Source organism: Epinephelus fuscoguttatus, linkage group LG21 (assembly GCF_011397635.1).
Source record: "Epinephelus fuscoguttatus linkage group LG21, E.fuscoguttatus.final_Chr_v1".
Taxonomy (NCBI): domain Eukaryota; kingdom Metazoa; phylum Chordata; class Actinopteri; order Perciformes; family Serranidae; genus Epinephelus; species Epinephelus fuscoguttatus.
In genome coordinates, this window is record NC_064772.1 from 2,692,299 (window position 1) to 2,710,612 (window position 18,314).

An 18,314-nucleotide genomic window follows, 5' to 3' on the forward strand; every position below is an offset into this window, starting at 1 on the left:
TTGCCGCCCCGGGTCCTTGGGCCTGCGTGGTGTCCTGCGGCCTCTGCGGCTCCCTGGTCTTGGGGTCTGGGCGCTCCTGCGGTCTTGGGGTTCCATACCGCCCCCCTTCCCCCGCAGGGCTGGCCCTGGACCCTGGTGATGGTTTTCATAAACACATTTGGGAGGGTTCAAATACACGCATGCATGTTCAATACTTCAGCTCCATGACGCATCGCAAAGAACCGATGGGATCACTCCAAAGGGGCCCACTTGCTTCTCAAACCTACCACACCGCGCTGGCAACTCTTCTCTACAATCGGGCTTTCCCCCTCCACCAAGACTCTCACATTTTTGGTGTTCAGTATAGACTTCTCTTTTGTTTTTGTTTTTCAGTACAGTTTAGTAGACATATATATGTTTATTTTTGATAATCTGTATGGAGCACAACCACCTCAAGGCCAGAATACATCAGCTACACTGCCTGTTTCTCCTGTTTTTTTTTTTTTTGTTTGTTTGTTTATTTGTTTGTTTGTTTTTCCTCCTTCTTCTCCGCATGCACTGTCACTATATAACTCAGGACTTAAGCACCTGCCCCCTCCCCCTTGCTTGTTTCCTTACTTTCCCCTTGACACACTTTGGTGTATCACGGCCCTCTCTGACTCATATTAGGAAGTTTTTCCAATAAAGGCTGTTAGGCTAGTCTCCAGGGAGGGTGGGTGACGGTCACAACCACGCATTATGGGTATAAAATACTTGACTGCAAGATTAACAGTGCATCAGTCTTCACAAGAAGCTTACACCCTTTTGTGGCGCTAAGCTATGAAGACCAATGCAGACAAGTAGGGAAAAAAAAATAAATAAATAAATAACCCCAATAAGCTGATTGCAGTTACTCCTAATCATGGGAAAAATACTGTTAGTGTTGCTACATTTACCAGGAAATACTGCGCTAGCTTGCTACACTAAAACACACATACCTGTTTATGACCAAACATGGGGACACACACACTTACTCACACAGGAGGAGGGAGGGACGACAGGGGCGCAAAAGGAAGAGCCGTTGGAGGAGGGCCGCTTTTATACCGGCCCACCTCATGACGGCCACCAGTGGCGCTAAACACAAGCAGTGGCACTAAACAGCATAGATGGCACATCTATGCTGCTACATGTGTATTAAGGGTTATTATGCCCATGTAATCAGAAATTGGGCAGGTACTTAGCTAACATTAGCATCCATTGTTGGGTATCGGCAGTCTCCTCCCTCTTCCCTCATGTTTCTTGTGTTTTCCCCTCTCCCTAGTGTTTCTTGTCTGTCTCTCTCCCCTGTCTGTGTTAGTCTCTCCCTTACTGCAGGGCGTGGCTGGCCACTCTCCCTGCCCTGTTTGTCCCTGCCATCTCTGCCTCCACTGCACACCTGCCATTAATCAGCCTATCAAGAACTCACCTGCCTGGGGCGTTGGTAGCACAGTGAATAGTGCCGGCGCCCCATGTACAATGACGATGCCTCGCCACAGCGATCGCAGGTTCAACTCCGGCTTGGAACCATTTGCTGCATGTCACCCCCCGCTCTCTCTCTCTCCCCCATTTCACTCTATCCTGTGCATTAATGGCAAAAAGCCAGAAAAAATCATTTTTTTAAAAAAAAAAAAAAAGAACTCTTGGCTGCCTGCTCCATAAAGACTCCAGTTCAACTTCCAGTATTCGTCAAATCGTCCGTTTCCCATAGTGGTAATTACTTGGACTCACCCACAGTGAGCCTCTCTTCCGGGTTTCACCCCCAAACTAACAGACCTGGAGTTGCCTTTCCCGAGAGGCGGGGGGGATGAGAGTCTCACCAGGACAGATTCAATGTCAACGACAAGGACAGTGACACAGACGCAGAGAAGGCTCAGACAAACCACCTTGACCAGGGAGGCACCGGAAGTGAAATGCATTTGTGGAAGGATCTGCAAAGGCACAAAAGGGCTCAAAATACACCAGAGCAAGTCCACGTGTGGACAAGGACGGATGCAGGCACACCACTCAGACGAACCGTCTGGTGAGACGCAGGAGAACCCTAGGCAGGAAGCACACCATAGTCCTAGTGATCTCTCAGTGCCGGCAATCCCCCAAGATCACACAAGGAGAGCCTCCAATGCCATTTCAGAAAGCCCACCCCAGCCAACGAGGGAAAGAATCAAGTGGCCCAAGATGAGTGATGAGTGAGATGAAGATCTGGACAAGGTGCTTGGAGCGGTTCAAGCAGGATCAGCAGAAAGGAAGGTGGATTCACTGACAGCCATCACTTTCAATGTGGCAAAAGAACGGTTTGGAACAGTGCCAAGGAAAGAGAACAAAGCCAGACCAGAAAAGCAGGACAACAGAAGAGAAAGAAAGATCAAACAACTTAGGAAGGAGATCAGGACCCTGAGGAAGCAATTCAAACTGGTAAGCACAGGAGAAAAGGAAGGAATTAACCCTATGGGCCTGAACGATGCATAGTGCGTCCAAATTCACACCTGTTCTTCTCTATTGATTTTCTCCGCGATCGTGCGTCATAGCGAGAAGCCACGCATATCACGTGAAACAGCAGACTTCTAGCTTTCCACTTGTCATTGGTAGTCCAATGTTTTCACAACGAAAAACAATGATAAAGTTACACTAAAATTATGTATAACAGAGCTTTCATACAGCTCTGCACACACATTACTCTTGGATGGATTACTAGCGAATGCAGGCTCGCAAAGAAATGCCACACATATCACATGAAAGCGCAGGAGCAGATCTTTCCAGTGATACCACACATCATTGTGCTGTCATCCCATCACGCTATAAATTTTTTATTTAACCTTTATTTAACCAGGTTTGTCCCATTGAGATCAATGATCTCTTTTTCAAGGGAGACCTGACCAAGAATGGCAGCAACGCATAGTTTCAACAAATACACTCAAGTCTCATACAACACAATGACATGATAGAGGACAGTTATGAATAAAAACAGCGACATTCAGACAGTTTGAGTTCTAAAGTTTTCACTGCAGATTTGAAAACATTCAGAGACACAAGGTTTTGCAGTTTCAATTCAGTCTGCAGATTGTTCCAAGTAAAAGGAGCAGAAAACCTAAGGGCTTTCTTTCCCAATTCAGTTTGGACTCTGGGAACAACAAACTGTACACAGTCCAAAGATCTCAGGTTATGTATTCCATCTTTCAAAACTAAAAAAGAGGAGAGATAACCAGGAATTTTGCCAAGAATGGCTTTGTAAATGAACATGTACCAATGTCCAAGACGACGTGTGCTCAAAGAAGTCCAGTTAACTTTTGAATATAGAGTACAGTGATGAGTGAGAAATCTACAGTTAGTGATAAATCTCAGAACTCCATGATACACACTGTCCAACATCTGCAAACTCTGAGCAGAAGCATTCATGTACAGTACATCACCGTAATCAAGAACAGGTAAAAAGGTAGACTCAACAAGTCTCTTTCTAACAGAAAAAGAGAAACAGGACTTATTTCTATAAAAGAAACCCAGTAAAACCTTCAGCTTTTTAGCAACATGCCGAATATGCTCTTTGAAAGACAAGTTTTCATCTAGTATAAAGCCCAAGTACTTAAAAGAAGATACAAGCTCGATTTCATGACCGTCTTTAGTGACAATTTTCTCAGACAAAGTTCCTTTTGTTCCTTTTGAAGATGTAAACAACATAAGTTTTGTTTTGTCAACATTTAGAACAAGCTGCAGCTGGCTGAGCTGAACTTGGACAAGATTAAAAGCCTGCTGAAGATGTACAAAAGCTTGTGCAGGTGTAGGTGCACAGCAATAAATAACGGTATCATCAGCATAGAAATGAAAATCAACATTTGGAACATTTTGCCCAAGACAATTTATATAAACAGTAAATAATAGCGGTCCCAAGGCTGAACCTTGAGGCACTCCCTTGTGGATTTGCAGTACCTCAGACATGACACCATCTGAATATACAGCCTGAGTTCTACCACTAAGATAGTTTGTAAACCATCTGACAGCGTTTTCTGAGAACCCAGAACCTTTCAAACGCGTTCTAAAAGGACACTGTGATCCACGGTGTCAAAAGCCTTAGAGAAGTCTAAAAAGAGACAGACAGCAGTATTTTTTGTCTAAGGCATCTAAAACATCATTCACTACTTTCATAGCAGCCGTGATAGTGCTGTGTTCTTTTCGGAAACCTGACTGGAAAGGAGAAAGAACAGAATTTGAAGTCAGGTGGCCTTTTACGTGGTCACTGACCAGGGACTCGAGCACTTTGGACAGAAGACAAAGTTTAGATATTGGTCTGTAATTATTCAAAAGTGCTGAGTCACCTCCTTTGAAAAGAGGGGTTACAAAAGCTGTTTTCCAAACCTCTGGGATTTTATTTTCACTTAGTGTGAGATTAAAGATGTGACACAATGGTTCAGCAATAAAATCTGAAGCAAGTTTTAAAAACAAGGGTTCCAATTTGTCTGGGCCTGCTGGTTTATGGGGATTCAGATTTTTTAGAGCTGCTAGAACATCTGAAATTTTAAAAGGAACAAAATTAAAAGGAGGGATGTCACATCTGGCCTCATCCCTGATTGGAGACACCACAGGGTTTTTCTCTTGATTAAATAAATATCCAGAGGATATAAAATGTTTATTAAAAGAATTCAATATGTCCAATTTATTTGTTACCCTGTGATTGTCAGCAACAATGCTAGCTGGGAGGTTAACAGTTTTACATTTATTAGACAGGGAATTTATCGTGCTCCAGAACTTCTTTGGATTTTTAAGACTCTCCGCAGTTGAAGACAAATAAAAATCAGCTTTGGCTTTCCGAACTGCAGATGTGAGAGCATTTCTTAGCTGTTTAAAGGAAAGCCAATCAGAATCTTTCCCAGACTTCCGTGCTCTAGCCCAGGCAGAGTTACGCTCATGAAGCAGGTCTGACAGTTCACCAGAAAACCAGGGATTTTCACGCCCTTTAATTCTGAGTTTACGAATGGGCGCGTGTTTGTTAACAAACGCAATAAAAGACTCATGGAAATAATTCCAGGCAAGCTCGACATCATCAAAAAGAGCAACTCTTTCCCAGCTAAAGCTACATAGATCATGCAAGAATGCCTGTTCAACAAATTTTTTCATGTTGCGTTTTTCAATGAAGCGAGGGGCACTCTTTGGTATTTTCGTGTCCCGAACAACGCCTATCACACAATGATCACTGACATCATTTGGAAAAACACCAGAGGAGACATATTTACATGGCTTATTTGTCAGAAATAAATCAATCAATGTTGATTTTTGTGGACATTTCAAATGTGGTCTTGTTGGTGACTGAATTAACTGTGTAAGATTGAAAACATCACACTGGGCTTTAAATGCCTCAGAAGCTGGAGAAAGCCAATCCCAGTTTAAATCACCAACCAACACAAGCTCACTGAATTTTAGTTTAGACAGAAATGTAACGAGAGTGTTTAGAGAGCAACTTGGGGCAGATGGAGGCCTATAACATCCCACCAACATAATATGGTGATCTCTGGACACCTCTACATCAAGGGCCAACAACTCCAGTTCTTTACTCCCAGACTCTGAGAGCAACAGCTGGACACCAAAGTTTGACTTAACATAAATTGCTACCCCACCACCTTTTCTTTGGCGGTCTGCGCGAAACAAATTATAACCATCAACAGAGATGTCTTTATCTGGCACAGATTTTTTAAGCCACGTTTCAGATAAGACAATGATGTCCGCATTAGTTGAGTTGATCCAGATTTTTATCATGCCCAGTTTGGAGAGCATGCTCCTTGCGTTAATATGTATTAACCCAAGACCGGATCGTGATTTAAAATCAGCTGGTGTAAAACACTGTGTAGGAAAGTTAGGTCCAGGGTTTGGTTCAACATTTCCAGATAGTAGTAACAACAATAGAATGAAGATTTTGCGCTTATTTTTACTATTTCCAGAAAAAGCTGCTTGAGCAGAAGAAGGAAGGTGCAGCAGAAGAGGCAGCATGAGGTAAAGAAAAATATTTTTTTATAATAAGAAGACAATATGAGTGCAGGGACTCGGTGCCTTTTAGCAACCAATTGAGTACATCCAAAGTCAGTATAGACGAGCTGCCGAGAGTGAAAGGAAACACACACGCAGCGCTCATACAAAAAGGAGAAAAAGTACAGTTGACAGGTAGTGTACTCTCGTCTCGATAATGCACATCCCGCGACAGCGCTGCAGGCGGCTGTGGGTTAGTTTTATGGATCTCACCATAGTCATGCAAGAATTGAAAGCACAGTACCGTAAGAAGCAGCATGATGGTCAATCCAACGGCAATCGCGGAAAATGGGGTCCGGGAGATTGGAAGTCAGGCCTTTGTCTGGTACCCGAAACAGGAGAGTCACAATAATATCCACAGCAAGAGACGCTCACGGAGATAAATCCTCAGATTGTTGACAGGTGTTATCCAGGAATCAGACACTGAGATGCAAGCACCTATAGAGTCGGACTAGCCGGTACTTCTTCCGCTATGAGGCAGCTAGCAGAGGCTGGATCAGCTGCAGTTGGCACAGCCCGTTGAACAGCTGATTCTCCGGAGCGCTGCCCTCCACCCGTGCAGCACTGGCGATTCACCAGGTCCACCAGCCAGCCACCAGATTGCTTCTGACACCATAAGAAAGTTCCGCTGACCGCGCCGGACTGCCGTTCCAGGACGAGTCCAACAAACCCTGATCCGCGTCCGTCCCGTCTGCGCCTGGATAGCAGAACCGGCGAAACTGGCAACCCACCGGCAAAACAACCGCAGAGGAGCGGGCACTGAAACTCAGGTAAAGCTCACAGGCTGCTTAAGACAGCAGATAAGTTAAAAGATAGCGTCCTCGAGACAATCACCGTGGATTAAAATCAATTATCATGGATCAGGTATAAGGAACGCCTAAAACATCATAAACACAGCATAAAAGTCACTCAGAGTCAGGACAAACTTTTCGCCACACACACACACACACGCCACCGCCACACACACACACACGCCGATTAATTGTCTACAAAATAAAAACCTGACGAATTTCTTTACAACCCATTGTACGTTATCAGTCACTTCATATAGTGAGGAATATCGTATCTTACCATGTCCCTGTCTATCCACATTTGTAGTCCGGCTTTCAAGATGCAAATATCTCCATATTGTTCAGTTGACACTCCATCAAACTTTGTATGACAAGACCAGCCACTTCACCTTTGTTCACCCAGACAACTGTAGCCTAATTATGCATGCATGACAGGACCGTAGTCACCATATACATCGAGGGGGACATGTGTCCCCCCCAGTGCCCAAAATACCCCCCCAATATATAACTGAAACTGAAAAACAACTCAACTCAACTCAAAAACTTTGTTTACTGCAAACAAAGTGGCAAATATTATCTTGGAGGACATCATTGCACTTGGTTGACTATTTTTCTATTATCTTAGATGTAAATATTGCATGTTTCTTTCAGATAAAACACATTTTTGACATGTGAATGAGTCAATGGAATTTCTTGCAGTAATGAAATAATACTGGCAATTATGTCCGCTTGGCACAAACCACATGTTTTGGACAGCTGTGAAGTGACAGAATGTCCCACCGTCATGGTTCTTATATTGCCAGATTCCAGAGAGTCTCCCCTCTTCATATATGGCAGAATATGTCATTTTCCAACTTGCTATGCTGAGATACAGGTAAAAATGTAAGAATTTAGGCACATAGATTTGTTTTTTTCATTGATATAAAAATTTATATAAAATACAGGCACATAGAAGGACATGAAATGATGGCAAATCTGGATAGCCCAGATTGTCCTGAAAAAAACAAGATATAGCATGTGTATGTAGCCTTCATAATGACTGTGATATGAGCTTAAAAGTAAAGGCAGTAAAAATACCCCAAAAACGCCTAGGGCCCAGAGGGTTAAAGAGCTGACAGCCAGCCTCCGCGAGCAGCTCATCAGAATAAGAAGAGCTGAGAGGTTCAAACAGATGCGGAAGAAGCAGGAAGCTGCACGAGCCCAGTTTATAAAGGACCCCTAGAACAGAATAGTCCTTTATTGTCATTGTAACATGTGACATGTACAATGAAATTAAAAAGTGTCAAACAGCCAGTACATCACCATTAAAAAAAGCTAACACTACAATAATAAATACAAAAACAAACACAAACACACACAACCATTCATTCTGTCATTGCACAATCCCGTCATTGTATATATGTGTATCGTCTGCCTGATGGCAGCAGTTCGAACATGGAGTGTCCAGGGTGAGAAGTGTCCTTTACAATGTTCTGCACTCTTTTGACACAGCTAGCACTGTGAAGGTCGTCCAGTGGGGGGGGGGGGGGCGATTATCTGGGCCGTGTTAATGACCCTCTGGACCACTTTCCTCTGGGCTGCTGTGCAGCTGGTGAACCACACGCATACACAGTATGTTAGTATGCTCTCTATGGAGCACCGGTAGAAGGACACCAGCAGTCTCTGTGTGATGTTATTCTTCCTGATCACCCTCAGGAAGTGTAGTCTCTGCTGGGCCTTTTTCAGCACCTCTGAGCCGTTCACACTCCAGGTCAGGCCCTCCTCGATGTGGAAACCCAGGAAGCGGAAGTCCGACACCCTCTCCACACAGTCCCCGCTGATGATGAGTGGTGGGATGTCAGTTTTTTTCGTCCTGTAGTCGATCACCAGCTCCTTGGTCTTTGATGTGTTGAGGAGCAGGTTGTTCTCTCTGCACCACACTGCTAGATGTTCAACCTCGTCTCTGTTGGCAGACTCTTGCTCCCCAGAGATGGGCCCCACCACCGTAGTGTCATCTGCGAACTTCACTGTGACGTTGTTGTGGTGAGCAGGAGTGCAGTCATGCATGTAGAGAGTGTACAGCAAGAGGCTCCACACGCAGCCCTGTGGCGAGCCGGTGCCTCACCTCATGCATGAAAATGTTCAGCTCCTCTGCCAACGAGGCATCACCCTCAGCAGCTCCCAAGGTGGACCTGTAGGTGGTAAGATGTTGGACTCCCTGCCACACCTGCCTGCTGTTGTTACTTTCCAGATATTCCTCAATCCTCCTCCTATAGTCCGACTTGGCCCCTTTGATGCCTCTCTTCAGGTCAGCCCGGGCCGCACAGTAGAGGGCCTGGTCTCCAGACCTGAAGGCGGTGTTCCTCTCTTTCAGCAGCCGCTGGACCTCCCGGGTCATCCAGGGCTTCTGGTTGGGGTATACCCGGATTTGTTTGTCCACGGTAACAGTGTCTATGCAATATTTAATGTAACACAGTACACTGTCTGTGAACACCTCCAGGTCTTGATGTACAAACACATCCCAGTTGGTCCTGTCGAAGCAGTCCTGCAGCTGATGAGAGGATCCATCAGGCCATCAGATCCATCCTGAGGGGGGCATATGCAGGAATTAATCAATCAATCAATCAATTTTATTTATAAAGCCCAATATCACAAATCACAATTTGCCTCACAGGGCTTTACAGCATACGACATCCCTCTGTCCTTATGACCCTCGCAGCGGATAAGGAAAAACTCCCCCAAAAAAACCCTTTAACGGGGAAAAAAAACGGTAGAAACCTCAGTAAGAGCAACTGAGGAGGGATCCCTCTTCCAGGACGGACAGACGTGCAATAGATGTCGTACAGAACAGATCAGCATAACAAATTAACAGTAATCCACATGACACAATGAGGCACAGAGATGCAGGTAATGACAGTAGTTTACAACAACATTGTTGAAAGTAATAATATTATAGTTCTGGCTACTGTGGTACAATATGTTTAAAGTATGTATTAATATCTGGCAGTATACATGTGTGACAATAGTCATATGTGTATAATAACAGTAGAAGTATGACTAATGACTAATGATGGCAGCAGCAGCAGGAGGCATCTGGCAGGACCACGGCAGCAGCACAACCACACACGTCACGCTGTCCAGGCACCGTTGCGATATGAGTTAATCTGAGAGACAGTGGAGCACAAAGGCTCCGGAGAAGAAGCTGAGTTAGTGACATCCAGAATGGCTGAGTTGGCAAGATGCAGTAATAGGATATAAGAGAGAGAGAGAGAGTGAGAGAGAGAGAGAAGGAGAGAAGGTGCCCGGTGTATTATGGGGGGTCCTCCGGCAGACTAGGCCTAAGTCAGCCTAACTAGGGGCTGGTACAGGGCAAGCCTGAGCCAGCCCTAACTATAAGCTTTATCAAAGAGGAAAGTCTTAAGTCTAGTCTTAAATGTGGAGACGGTATCTGCCTCCCGGACCGTAACAGGAAGATGATTCCACAGGAGAGGAGCCTGATAGCTGAAGGCTCTGGCTCCTGATCTACTTTTGGAGACTTTAGGGACCACGAGTAACCCTGCGTTCTCAGAGCGCAGTGTTCTGGTGGGATAATATGACACTATGAGCTCTCTAAGATATGACGGCGCTTGACCATTTAGAGCTTTATAAGTTAACAGTAGGATTTTAAATTCAATTCTGGATTTTACAGGGAGCCAGTGCAGAGAAGCTAAAACAGGAGAAATATGATCATGTTTCTTAGTTCCTGTTAGTACACGTGCTGCTGCATTCTGAATTAGCTGGAGAGTTTTTAAGGACTTAATAGAGCTACCTGATAATAGAGAGTTACAGTAATCCAGCCTTGAGGTAACAAAAGCATGGACCAATTTTTCTGCATCTTTTCGGGTCAGGATAGGCCTAATTTTCGCAATATTACGCAGATGAAAAAATGCAGTCCGTGAGGTTTGTTTTAAATGAGAATTAAAAGACAAATCTTGATCAAATATCACTCCGAGGTTTCTTACGGTAGTGCTAGAGGCCAGAGCAATGTCATCTAGAGAAACTATGTCATCAGATAAAGAGTCTCTGATTTGTTTGGGGCCAAGAACAATAACTTCAGTTTTGTCTGAATTTAACATCAGGAAATTGGTGCTCATCCAAGTTTTTATGTCTTTAAGGCAATTATGGAGTTTAGTTAATTGATTAGTTTCTTCTGGCTTCATCGATAAATACAACTGAGTATCATCCGCATAACAATGGAAATTTATAGAGTGATTTCTAATGATGTTACCTAAAGGAAGCATACAGTACAGGCCAGAAGTTTGGACACACCTTCTCATTCAATGTATTTTCTTTATTTTCATGACTATTTACATTGTAGATTCTCACTGAAGGCATCAAAACTATGAATGAACACATGTGGAGTTATGTACTTAACAAAAAAAGGTGAAATAACTGAAAACATGTTTTATATTCTAGTTTCTTCAAAATAGCCACCCTTTGCTCTGATTACTGCTTTGCACACTCTTGGCATTTGTAGTGTAAAAGTTTGAGACTATGAATCAAGTAACAGGGATAAGATACCTAAGTTGATTGGGAACAAAAGAGTTATATAATCATGTATAAGGCATTATAAAAGTTTGGACATATATTAGATATTGTCAAGGTATCCATAACATCAGACTGTGTAATGTTGTATGCACATACTGAAAGAACACACCATGTCTTGTCTAATGATGAAACACATACTTACTTACACACACACACTCACATATTGTATTCTTAAGGTTTTATCTTGCATGAAACAAGGAGCACGGTGGACTGTGTAGAAAGTCCCCAGAATTCACATATTTTTTAAAAATAGAGTGAAAATGGAACCAGATCTAAGGGAAGGAAATTTGGGAAATTCCAGGCTGCATTACACCATTAAAAATGGGCCCAATCAGAATTGGACACAAAGAAAAGTTCTCCACCAATAGAAATGGTCCTGAGTGGGAAGGATTAGCAAAAAGAGGTGGAGACTCATTTGAATCTCCACCAGCATATAAGCTAGGGCTCTGAAAGCAGGATTTTAGTCGTTCCCCGGGGTTTGACTCACGAAGTTGTATGTGTTAAAGCCTGTTGACACATTAAACTTGATTGCATCGGACTTTGCCTGTTTCCAGTGATTCTTTGAGTGTTTGCAGCTGAGCTTAAGATACCAAATTGACATTTGAAGACAACCAACGAGAAACAAGAGGTTCAAGGTCGGGAGCCTACAGGCCCACTTCCAGGCACCGATTTTTGACACTTCACATTCTCTCGATGAGCTTCAAGAGGTAGTCACCTGAAATGGTTTCCACTTCACAGGTGTGCCTTATCAGGGTTAATTAGTGGAACTTCTTGCTTTATCAATGGGGTTGGGACCATCAGTTGTGTTGTGCAGAAGTCAGGTTAATACACAGCCGACAGCCCTATTGGACAACTGTTAAAATTCATATTATGGCAAGAACCAATCAGCTAACTAAAGAAAAACGAGTGGCCATCATTACTTTAAGAAATGAAGGTCAGTCAGTCCGGAAAATTGCAAAAACTTTAAATGTGTCCCCAAGTGGAGTCGCAAAAACCATCAAGCGCTACAACGAAAGTGGCACACATGAGGACCGACCCAGGAAAGGAAGACCAAGAGTCACCTCTGCTTCTGAGGATAAGTTCATCCGAGTGACCAGCCTCATGCCTGGTTCCCACTGTGAAGCATGGAGGAGGACGAGGTGTGATGGTGTGGGGGTGTTTTGCTGGTGACACTGTTGAGGATTTATTCAAAATTGAAGGCACACTGAACCAGCATGGCTACCACAGCATCCTGCAGCGACATGCCATCCCATCCGGTTTGCGTTTAGTTGGACGATCATTTATTTTTCAACAGGACAATGACCCCAAACACACCTCCAGGCTGTGTAAGGGCTATTTGACCAAGAAGGAGAGTGATGGAGTGCTGCGGCAGATGACCTGGCCTCCACAGTCACCGGACCTGAACCCAATCGAGACGGTTTGGGGTGAGCTGGACCGCAGAGTGAAGGCAAAGGGGCCAACAAGTGCTAAACACCTCTGGGAACTCCTTCAAGACTGTTGGAAAACCATTTCAGGTGACTACCTCTTGAAGCTCATGGAGAGAATGCCAAGAGTGTGCAAAGCAGTAATCAGAGCAAAGGGTGGCTATTTTGAAGAAACTAGAATATAAAACATGTTTTCAGTTATTTCACCTTTTTTGTTAAGTACATAACTCCACATGTGTTCATTCATAGTTTTGATGCCTTCAGTGAGAATCTACAATGTAAATAGTCATGAAAATAAAGAAAACGCATTGAATGAGAAGGTGTGTCCAAACTTTTGGCCTGTACTGTATATAGAGTAAATAGGATTGGTCCGAGCACAGAACCTTGCGGAACTCCAAAACAAACTTTGGTATGTGAGGATGATTCATTATGAACGTCAACAAACTGAAAACGATCAGATAAATAAGATTTAAACCAGCTCAGTGCAGAACCTTTTAGGCCAATTAAGTGTTCCAGTCTCAGCAGTAGAATTTGATGGTCAATTGTGTCAAACGCTGCACTAAGATCTAATAAAACAAGTACAGAGACAAGTCCTTTGTCTGAAGCAATGAGAAGGTAATTTCTAATTTTGACTAGTGCTGTCTCAGTGCTATGATGCACTCTAAATCCTGACTGAAATTCCTCAAATAAATTATTATCATGGAGAAAATCACACAGCTGGTCTGCGACTACTTTCTCAAGGATCTTTGACATAAAGGGAAGATTAGATATTGGTCTATAGTTGGCTAACACCTCTGGATCCAGGGTATTTTTTAGTAGAGGTTTAATTACAGCTACCTTAAAAGACTGTGGTACATAGCCTGTTAATAAGGATATATTGATCATATCTAATATATGAGTGTTAACTAAAGGAAAGACCTCCTTAAGTAGCCTAGTTGGGATGGGGTCTAAGAGACACGTTGATGATTTAGATGAAGAAATCACTGCGGCCAATTCTTGAAGAGAAATTGGGGAGAAGCAATCTAAATATATATTAGGTTTTACAGCTGTGTTTGAGGTTAGATAGGTACTATCTGAGGACAGGAGGTCATGAATTTTGCCTCTAATAGTTAAAAAAGCTCATAAAATCATTACTGCTAAGGGCTCAAGGAATACAAGGCTCAATAGAGTTTTGACTCTCAGTCAGCCTGGCTACAGTGCTGAAAAGAAACCTGGGGTTGTTCTTATTGTCTCCTATTAATGCTGAGTAATAGTTTGCTCTGGCATTGCGGAGGCCCCTCTTATAAGTTTTGAGACTGTCTGTCCAGATTAAACGAGATTCGTCCAGTTTGGTTAATCGCCAATTCCTTTCAAATTTTCGCGATATTTGTTTTAACTTATGGGTTTGAGAGTTATACCAAGGAGCGAACTTTCTTTGCTTTTTTAACTTCTTTTTAAGAGGAGCTACAGAGTCAAGTGTTGTTCACAGTGAGCCTACGGCGCTATCGACAAAATGATCAAAGTCGGTACGGGAAACCTCTGTTACTGAGGGACTTGGTATTGAATATAACGACGGAGTAATCTTTTCCTAAATTTTGCGACAGCACTATCTGATAAACATCTAGTATAGTAACTGTTGCTGAGTGGCGTGTAATTGAGTAAAAAGAAATCAAAAGTAATCAGATAATGATCCGATAGCGAGGGATTCTGTGGAAAGACTTTTAGGTTATCAATTTCAATTCCGTACGTCAGAACTAGATCGAGGGTATGGTTAAAACAGTGAGTGGGTTCATGTACACCCTGACTGAAGCCAATGGAGTCTAATAATGAGATAAACGCGGTAGCCAGGGAGTCATTATCAACGTCAACATGAATGTTAAAATCGCCTACAGTAATAACTTTATCTGATTTAAGAACTAAACTGGATAAAAACTCTGAGAATTCAGATACAAATTCAGAATACGGGCCAGGAGCACGGTACACTATAACAAATAAAAGTGGCTGCGAGGTTTTCCAGGTCGGATGTAAAAGACTAAGAACGAGGCTTTCAAATGAATTATAATCTAGTTTAGGTTTAGGGCTGATTAACAGACTAGAGTTAAAAATGGCTGCAACTCCCCCTCCTCGGCCGCTGCCTCGAGGAATGTGGGTATTACTATGACTGGGAGGAGTGGATTCATTTAGACTAACATATTCATCTGGACACAGCCAGGTTTCAGTGAGACTGAGTAAATCAATATGATTATCTGATATTAATTTGTTTCCCAACACTGCTTTAGATGATAGAGACCTGATATTAATTATTTTTATGAGGTTGTTATGCACAACTCCTCTTTGTTTAATTTTAGATTTAAATAATTTAGGTGGTCGGGGGACAGACATCGTTTGTATAAAACTATGAAAACTATGGCTGGGTAACTGAACTAGAAGCTCAGAGAGGCGTATAGGACTGCGACTCTGAGTCCTGGTCTCAGCTCTGGGTTGTCAGGGATTTAAATTACTAATAAAGTTTGCCAGGTTCCTAGAAATGAGAGCAGCTCCATCCAAAGTGGGATGAATGCCGTCTCTCCTAATAAGACCAGGTTTTCCCCAGAAAGTTTGCCAGTGATTAACGAAACCCACATCATTTGCTGGACACCACCTGGACAGCCAGTGATTAAATGATGACATGCGGTTAAACATGTCATCACTGGTCAGATTTGGGAGGGGTCCAGAGAAAACTACGGAGGCCGACATCGTTTTGGCATATTCTCACACCGAGGCAATATTAATTTTAGTGACCTCCGATTGGCGTAACCGGGTGTCATTGACGCCGACGTGAATAACAATCTTACTGAATCTACGTTTAGCTTTAGCCAGCAGTTTTAAATTAGATTCAATGTCGCCCGCTCTGGCCCCAGGGATACATTTGACTATGGCCACTGGTGTTGCTAACTTCACGTTTCTCAGAATAGAGCTGCCAATAACCAGAGTTTTATCCTCAGCGGGTGTGTCGCTGAGTGGGGAAAAGCGGTTGGAAACGTGAACAGGCTGGTGGTGAGCCGCGGGATTCGGCTTGGAGCTGTGCTTCTGGCGAACCGTAACCCAACCTCCCGGCTGAACGGGAGTTACCGGAGGACAGACAGCAGAGGCTAAGGCTATGCTATGTGGCTCTGCACCGGCTACAGGGGGCTGGCTAACTACTGCAGCTACTGAATGGTTTTCCATGGTGCGGAGCCACGCTTCTAATTCACTAAGCCTCGCCTCCAACACAGCAAATAAGCTACACTTATTACAATTACCACTGTCGCTAAAGGAGGCAGAGGCATAACTGAACATTTGGCACACCGAGCAAGAAAGAGCAGAGGGATAAGCCATCGCTAGCTGTAAAGCTAATGTAGCTACCAAGGCTAGTAATGTGCAAACAACATCTAAGAGCTTAGCGAGAAAGTCGTAGAAAGGAGGAGAGCTGTAAGTGCTTAAACAGAACCAGTGTGGGTTAGTGAGAAAACAGGCTACTAGAATTCACCAGAGCAGTACAGAGACGCTGTCACAGAAACACCGGAAATGACACAACTCGCTTACCGCAATACGTCAGCACGTCAACCTGTCTCATTTGAAAATCTCATCTCTCTTAACAGCAGAGACATATGGTCAGACTGGCCCAGGTGAGGTAGTGGTTTAGCCCTGTAGCCCAGCTTGATGTTGGAGTACACCTTGTCCAGTGTGTTATTTCCTCTAGTAGCACACTCAACATGTTGGTGGAATTTAGGGAGCACTGCTTTCAAGTCCGCATGATTGAAGTCCCCTGCTATAATGTGTACAGCATCAGGATGTGTGCTCTGCTAATGCTGCTATACAAATGACTGCAAGCCACTTTAGCATTAGTGTCTGGTGGGATGTAAACAGCTGTTACCATGATGACAGTAAACTCTCTAGGGAGGTAAATAGGCCTGCATTTCACAGTCACATACTCCAAGTCCGGGGAGCAGTGGCTGTCTACAGTCACTGTATTAGTACACCAACTGTTATTCATGTCCACACACAGCCCCCCTCCTCTGCTCTTACCAGAGCTCTCTGTCCTGTCACGTCTCTATGTAGTGTAGCCTGTTAGTTCAGTCGCAGAGTCTGGGATAAGTGGATGAAGCCAGGTCTCCGTGATCAGCAGAATGCAGCTATCCTTCACGGTGTTATTGGCTGCAATCTGTAACCTCAGCTCATCCATCTTATTGGCGAGGGATCTGGTGTTCGTGAGAAACAGGCTGGGAAGCGGAGATTTGAGTGGCTGCCTCCGTAACCTGGCTAGTGCGCCAGCCCTGCAGCCCCGCCTTTGCCTCCTCCCTGCAGGGATGGTAATCCATGGGGAGCCGGGGCACCGTGCTATGTCCGCCGGTATCTTGTGTAAGTGGAGAAACTTGGTTGTAATGCTCCGCTCGTAACAAACTCCTATCTTAAGGAGATCGTGCCGGCCGTATATGTTGTTCGCCTGACATAAAGTACTCAGGACACAAAACAACACGTATCCAAAAAGCCATACAAAGCACCAACTGAAAGAACACTGAGCTGCTGCAACTGTGTGCACCGCCATCTTGATTAATCACAAAAAAAAAAAAAAAAAAAAAAAAAAAGCTTCACCAATTCACTTCTTGGGGAGGCAGAGTCTGGGACTCTAACAAGTTCCAAAGAGGAGGTGGAGCAGTCTGTTGAGGAGACATTCAGTGACCCTTTGATGCCCTAGAAGGTGATCATGGGCTTACTAACATCGACCCACCTACCACATCCCTCGGCACAGAGTGTCCATCATGGAGAGAGGTTCAAGAGGTAGTCAAGCATGCAAGATCATCTTCTGCTCCAGGTCCCAGCGGTATACCGTACAAAGTATACAAGACATGCCCTAAGGCTGTGGAAGCTTATGCGGGTAATTTGTTCCAAGGGAACCATTCCAACAAGCTGGAGAAGAGCAGAAGAACAGGGATCCACACAGATCAGCCAGTTCCGAACTATCTCCCTACTTAGTGTGGAGGGAAAGATTTTCTTTTCTGTGCTTGCCAAGAGAATGAGCGTGTTCATGACCCAGAATGGATATATTAACACCTCTATCCAGAAGGGTGGTGTCGAAGGGTTCTCCAGATGCTTGGAGCATACAGGGGTCCTCAGCCAACTCATCCAAGAAGCAAAGGAGAAGTAAGGCAGCCTAACAGTCAACTGGCTTGACTTTGCAAATGCATATGGATCTATTCCCCATAACTTGATCCAAGCTTTGGACTACTACCACATCCCACATAACATCCAGGGCATGATCGCCAGTTACCTGAGAGATATCAAGCTACGATTCCAGTCCGCCAAGTTTACAACAAAGTGGCAGCCAGTGGAGAAGGGGATAGTGACAGGATGCACAATCTCTCCCATCTTGTTCATCGTGGGAATGAACCTGATCATCTCTGCAGCGAGTACAAAGTCAAGAGGGCCGAAGACCATTTCAGGATGTAAACAGCCAGCAATCAGGACATTCATGGATGACCTTACCGTGATAACACCAACTCACGTGCAGGCAAGATGGGTCCTGGCAGAA

At 44.0% G+C, this 18,314-nt stretch overlaps 1 protein-coding gene across 1 annotated transcript in view; it reads left to right on the forward strand.

Moving 5' to 3' along the window:
• LOC125882131 (E3 SUMO-protein ligase ZBED1-like) overlaps positions 1-18,314 on the forward strand; it is a 36,379-nt gene continuing 18,065 nt past the window's right edge. Inside the window, exon 1 of the mRNA XM_049565835.1 lies at positions 1-2,406. The gene's annotated coding sequence lies outside the window, so the exon portion shown is untranslated. The remainder of the gene's footprint in view (positions 2,407-18,314) is intronic.